The sequence below is a fragment of the Dipodomys spectabilis genome, unplaced genomic scaffold (assembly GCF_019054845.1).
Source record: "Dipodomys spectabilis isolate Male_0828 unplaced genomic scaffold, ASM1905484v1 ptg000301l, whole genome shotgun sequence".
Classification (NCBI taxonomy): Eukaryota; Metazoa; Chordata; class Mammalia; order Rodentia; family Heteromyidae; genus Dipodomys; species Dipodomys spectabilis.
This window is the reverse complement of record NW_024870978.1, coordinates 8,867,856-8,874,547: the sequence shown is the minus strand read 5'-3', so window position 1 is coordinate 8,874,547 and position 6,692 is coordinate 8,867,856.

Here is a 6,692-nt window from a genome sequence, read left to right as displayed (position 1 = left end):
CTCTTACCTCATTAGAGACAGTAATTTTCACAGACAAGCACATCTGGGATGACTGTCAGCAAATTTTACAGGTGCTTTTCACCTGGTAGAAAAGGGAGTGAATAATGTTGGTGACTTGATGGTGGTCTTTGGACCAGACAGTAGCCCCACAACTGAACCAGATTATTTGGAGCAAGTCTTTCCCGAGACTTACTCAAGCTGAGACTAACAGCAGGCGAGGTATGGAGGTGCTTACCAATTATTTCCAGGTTCAGCTAGCAGGGATATCGCAGTGCCTAGAGAGCCAAGTCTTCAGTCTAAGGTGAGTGAGATGGTACTGTTCCCCAGTGAGTACCCTAATGCTTTTTCTTGAACTTCTTCCAGAAGCCTATAGGACCTATAGGCTATAGATCTTTTTTTTTTAATTTAATTTTATTTTATTTGAGAACATACTGTACAGAGGGGTTACAATTACATGGGCAGGATAATGCATACATTTCTTACCAAGCATTGCAGCCTCCTCCTTTGTTTACCCTTCACCTCCCTTCCCAGCTTCCCCCCTCCCCCCCGCCCAATCCTTCCCCCCACACACACACCAACATTGTAAAGCAGGCTATAGATCTTTAAGTCCTGGAGAATCAAAGAGCCCTAAATATGGCCTTTGTTATGCAGTCAGCCACAGATATTAGAAGAAAGCTTGAAAAGTTAGAAGGTTTTGAGGTAAAGTGGTTGCCCAGTTGGTGTTGGATAAGAGAGACACTCTGAAAAAAAAAAAAAAACGAGTCTAAGAAGAGAGTTTGAGTTTTGGTAGGAGCACCAGAAAAAGGATCAAGAAACCTTTGGCAAAGACAGCACAATTCATTTGAAAATGGCAGTAGGGAACCTTTAGGACTAGATCAGTGAGCTTAATGCAAGCACAATGGACATTAGGAAAAGGAATGTCCAAGGTGGAGAATGATAGAAAATGACAGGTTAAGTAAGCACATTAACCACCTGGAAAACATAAATGACAGGTTAAGTAATCATATTAACCACATGGAAAATGTGTTCATAGCTTTGGAGAAACATGCAAAGGACCTCTGAATTCCATTAAGAAATTATGGCTATGAAAAAGGAGCTGGGGGGCTGGGAAGGTGGCTCAGTGGTAGAGTGCTTGCCTTGCATGCATGAGGCCCTGGGTTCGAATCCTCAGTACCACATAAGCAAAAAGAAAAAAGCCAGAATTGGCAATGTGGCTCAAGTGGTAGAGCGCTAGCCTTGAGCTGAAGAGCTGAGGGACAGTGTCCAGGCCAGAGTTCAGGTCCCACGACCGGACTCAAAATAAAAAGGAAAGCAAAAGAAAAAGGAGCTGCATCTGATATAAGAATATATTAGGTTGAAGTACATGTCAATTATAAGCTTTGAAAAGTGTCACCAGAAATTCAAAGCAACAGAGAAGGAAGGAGAGTAGTTAGCAGAGAAGACAGGGAAGCGCTGTGTCATAGAAGATGAGGCCAAGAAAAGAGAACAGGAAAATATCAGGCTCAAGAAAAAGATTGTTTCTCTTCAGAAAGTGTTAAAGGACCACTTGCTTTGATAGAGAATGCCATGGATAGAGAAAGAACATTAGGAATAAAAACAGAAGAGCTAAACAAACAGTTGAAAGATCTGTCACAAAAATACACAGAAGTTGAAAACTAGAAAGAGAAACTACTAGAGTAAAAGCCCCAAAAGACTGCTGAGATCTTCACCATGAATGTAATTGAACCTGAATACACAGATCTGAGCCTCCTGTGTAGCTAGAATTAAAGGTATTCACCCCAGTAGTGTCTTCCTCTTGCAACCCCCCTAACTTTTTCTAAAATAGATAATTTCTTAGTTCATACATGGAATTTAAGCAACTACAAGAGGATCAACATAATACTCTGTATTCTATGTGAGCATAGTGGAATCTAACTAGTTCTCAATAACAAGGTATAAAGTAGAAAAAAAACATGGAAATTAAACAGCACTCTGTTGAACAATACATGGATCACAGAAGAAATTAAAAAGTTCCTACAATTCAGTGAAAATGAAGATACATCACAAAGAAACCAATGGGATACAGCGAAAGCAGTCCTGAGGGACAGATTCATTGCTCTCAGTGCACACATCAAGAAAACATAGAACAAGTAAACGATCTTATGATGCAACTAAAACTGCTAGAGAAACAAGAAAAAATTGAACCTAAAGTTGCTAGATAGAGAACCGAAATAAGAGCTGAAATTTAAGAGACAGAGATTATGAAAATTATAAATAAAATTAATTTTTAAAAGCTGCTTAAAAAAGTCACTAAAACTGAAGGACCACTGGCAAGAGTAACTAACAAAATAAGAGAGGAGATCCAAATCAATAATATCAGAGATACCACAGGAAAAATTACAACAAACATCCAAGACATCAAAACAATCATAAAGAAATAATTCCAGACTCCAACACAAAGGAAGGAAAACCTAGTAGAGAGGGATGAATTTCTACAGAAATACAAATTGCTATCCCCCCTTTCCTTTTCAGCCATTCTTCTCTACCATGTATGGTGGGGGCAGCAGTTCAGTAAATAAACTTCTTTTCATGACTGAATAGTGTGTGTTGTTCTCTTCATGGGCTACTTAATGAAACCTACCTATTTAATATACCTTACAAATGGTGCCATGACTGGGATGAGGTTTTTGAATTGGAAATGCTAGAATTTTCTAACCACCCCTTTTCTGCAAACCAAACTGCCTTGAGACACCACGTGAGACTTTTCACCAATACCATTGCTGGCCTTCACACCTCCACCGTCCACACCACTTCTCTACTCTGGTGAATGAAACTACTCTCCACTACTCTCTGTTACTCAATCTCTGCTCAGATGTGGCGCCATTCCAGAGAGCTCCTACGGCCTTTAGCAGAAAGGATGGTCATCTCTGAAGCCGAGAATGCCTGGTATGGGGGGCTTAGTCATTTCTCTCTATAGGGGTCTGGGTCAAGCCTGAACACCACTTCTTCCTGGTCAGCTCTCCTTCACTCACCAAACTGACTCTCTAACACATTTAATGGGGTCCTGTGAGTCATGTCCGAGCTGTGAAACCCCGCTGACATGCCTCCTGTGCTCCCTGGATAGCCAGATGACCTAATATTTTTTGCTGTTCACAGATTTAGACAATTTATGCCTCTGCAATGGTACATGTTCAGAAGTCTCTTTACTATCAGGCTGTCTTTGCTCTCTGCTATTCATGTCTAATTTTCTATATCTCTACAACTTTTTGGATTGTGCCCTGAAGAGTGCAACATGGGCTGGTTCCCAGGGAACCTCTCTAGGTTCCCTCAAAAAGGCCAGCCAAACTAGGCTTGATTTTTTGTTCAGGCTTTCTTTTCATTTTTTTCAGAAATTCGCCAAATTGAGTTCACCATTTTGGCCACATGGTGGGTTAAGGGTTTGGCCCCATCCAACCCGTACACTTCCACGAAGCTTGTTACTCCTCCATCCATCTATTCTAATATGCATTGCTAACAAGTTGCTCTTTTCACAGACCCTGGTAACTGAGGCCCAATCATCTGATGTGCTTTGTTAGCAAAGATGTCTAAATATTGTTGTCAAAAATTTTAAGTTTTGAGTTTTGCCTTTTTTGTTTTGTGTTATGTAGTCTAGTACTGACTATGTGATTCTAACATATTGGGCATATATGTGCTAAGATTCTCACATCTAACGAGTTTTGTCATTGCAGAATATTTGGTCAATTCTTGATAAGGACCAGGTAAGCTCTACTCATTATAGTTGATCTCCTTGTTGCTTTAATTGGAAATAACAAAGAGCTTTTGTGGAAAAGATTGTAGTGCAAGCCAGCCTGGGCTGAAAAATCCCTCAAACTTCATCTCCCAACTAACCTGCAAAGAGCCAGGCTGGAAACATGGCTCGAGCCTCTTATGTCTAACCAGCAAACACTATATGTGGTACCATCATTCAAAGTGGTAGAGTGCTAGCCTTGAGCAGAAGTGCTCAGGGACAGTGCTCAGGCCTTGAGTTCAAGCCTCCTTGAATGCAAACTGGGACTAACCATCCCAGCAACGAGCACCTAGACTCAACCAGTCTGGGGAACAAAGGAACATGGAGAAGAATAAGAGGAGATGATATCACATCATCCACTTTGTGCCTGCCCTATCAAAATTAACCAGAGCTGGGAGGTCAATAGAAGTAAGAACACTGCCCATCTAATGTCCATACCTGTCTACCTTTCAACTGGACAGGAATTCATATTCTTGTACTTGTTATTTGACTTCTTCTCTATCTAGTCTCCAGGTGTCAGAAGAAGGTAGGGACATTTCTACCAACATTTTCAGCCCCATGTCCTACCTCTTGCCATTTATTTGCTCTCTAGTATTTTTTTTCAGTCCCTCAATGCGTCATGAAACTTCTCCAGACTTCGTCCAAGAGACTTGCCTCCTCCAGACTTTATCTAAGGACTCAATGCCCAAGTGACAGCTGTTGCCTTCTGCCTTCTCCCAGATGGGACCACATATCAGCCTTTTACCCTTAATGTCAATGCTGCTTGCAAACAGGAAGTAGCCAGAGAGAATCTTCACCTTTTTTCATAATTATCAAATGGCTGGAATGTAAGTTCTGAACAGGGACACCTCACTCCCTCTTGGCTAAGTTTCCACCCAATATCTGTTACATAGGTAACTGGCAGACGTGGAAGCAATCACCTTCTGCTTCTCTGCTAGGACACATCCTAGTCCACCTCTGGTCACAAGCCTCCCATCTGACCTTCGGAGGGTTCTAGACCCTGTCACATGCAGATCCAGTGTGGCCACAATTTTCCAGCACCTGGCCACACCTCTTCCTGTCCCTGACCTAGATAAGTCCTGGATCAGAGGTGGGTCGACAACCCTTCCTTTTCAGTCATCCTTCTCCACCATGCATGGTGGGGACAACCTTTTGGTAAATGAACTTCTTTTCCTGCCTGAAAAAAAAGAAATGCAAATTGTCCAAACAGAACCAAGAAGAAATAAATCAATTACAAATGTAAATAACCTACAATGAAATAGAAGAAGTCATAAGAAATCTTCCAACAGGAAAAGCCCAGGACCTGATGGATTCACTACAGAATTCTATAAGGCCTTTAAAGAGGAGCTAATACCCATACTCCTCAAGCTCTTCAGAGAAATAGAAACAGAGGAAATAATCCCAAACTCATTTTATGAAGCCAATATCACATTCATCCCCAAATCAGGCAAAGACCCAACAAAGAAAGAACTACACACCAATCTCTTTTATTAAGACAGATGCAAATCTCCTCAATAAAATTGCAGCCAACAGAATCCAGAAACATATAAAAAAATCATACATTATGACCAAGTAGGCTTCATCCCAGAGATGCAGGGATGATTTAACATATGTAAGTCAATAAATGTAATATTGATCAATCCATTGGTTTGGATCAATCCAATTGATCCAATCAATTGGGTTACATTGTAAAATGTAAAATTGATCCAAGGTCAAGAATCACATGATTATCTCCATTGATTTGGAAAAGGATTTTGATAAAATTCAGCACTCATTCATGTTAAAATTTCTGGAAAAAAGAGGAATAAAAGGAACCTTTCATAAGACAATAAAAGCGTTACATGGCATATCAAAAGCCAATATTATGCTTTATAGGGAAAAACTACAACCAATTCCCTTAAAAACAGGAACAAGGCAAGGATGCCCACTCTCTCCACTCCTCTTCAATATAGTTCTGGAATTTTTAGCCAAAGTAATAAGGCAAGAAAAATGCATTGAAGGGATCCACATAGGAGATGAAGAATATAAACTCTCTCTTTTTGCAGATGGCATTATTTTATAAGTTAACGATCCCTAAAGCTCCATCCCCAAACACTTAGAGCTTAGAAACCAAATTGGCAAATACCAGGATTCAAAATTAACCCCCAAAAATCAGTCCGCTTTCTGTAAACCAACAAAGTACAAATAGAAATGTATATCAAGGGAACAACCTCATTCACAATAACCTCAAAAAAAAGTATTTAGGAAGTAACCTAACCAAAGATGTAAAGGGTCTATTTCATGAAAACTATAAAAGCCTAAAAAAAGGAATCTTAGAGGATACCAGGAAATGGAAAGACTTCTCATGTTCCTGGATAGGCAGAATTAATGTGGTGAAAATGGCCATACTGCCAAAATTAATAAACATATTCAATGCAATTCCCATTAAAATTCCAATGACTTGCTTTACTGAAATAGAGAAAATATTCCAAAAGTTCATATGAAACAACAAAAGACCTAGCACAGCCAAAACAATTATAGGCAAAAGAAAGGATGCAGGAGGGATCATGATACAAGACTTCAAGCTCTATTATAGAGCCATAATCACAAAGACAGCTTGGTACCGGCACAAAAAGAGACCCAAAAATCAGTGAGACAGGTTAGAGGACCCAGAAATATAGCCACATAGGTACAGTTAGTTGATATTTGACAAAGAAGACAAAGACATACGGTGGAAGAATCATAACCTCTTCAACTACTGGTGCTGGGAAAACTGCCACATGCAGAAAACTAAAAGTGGACCCTAGCCTATCACCATACACTAACATAAACTCAAAATGGATTAAAGATCTTAACATCAAGCCTGAAACTCTGAAACTATTGCAGGACCGAGTATGAGAGAGACTTGGAATTATAGGCAAATGCAGGAACTTCCAGAACAGATTCC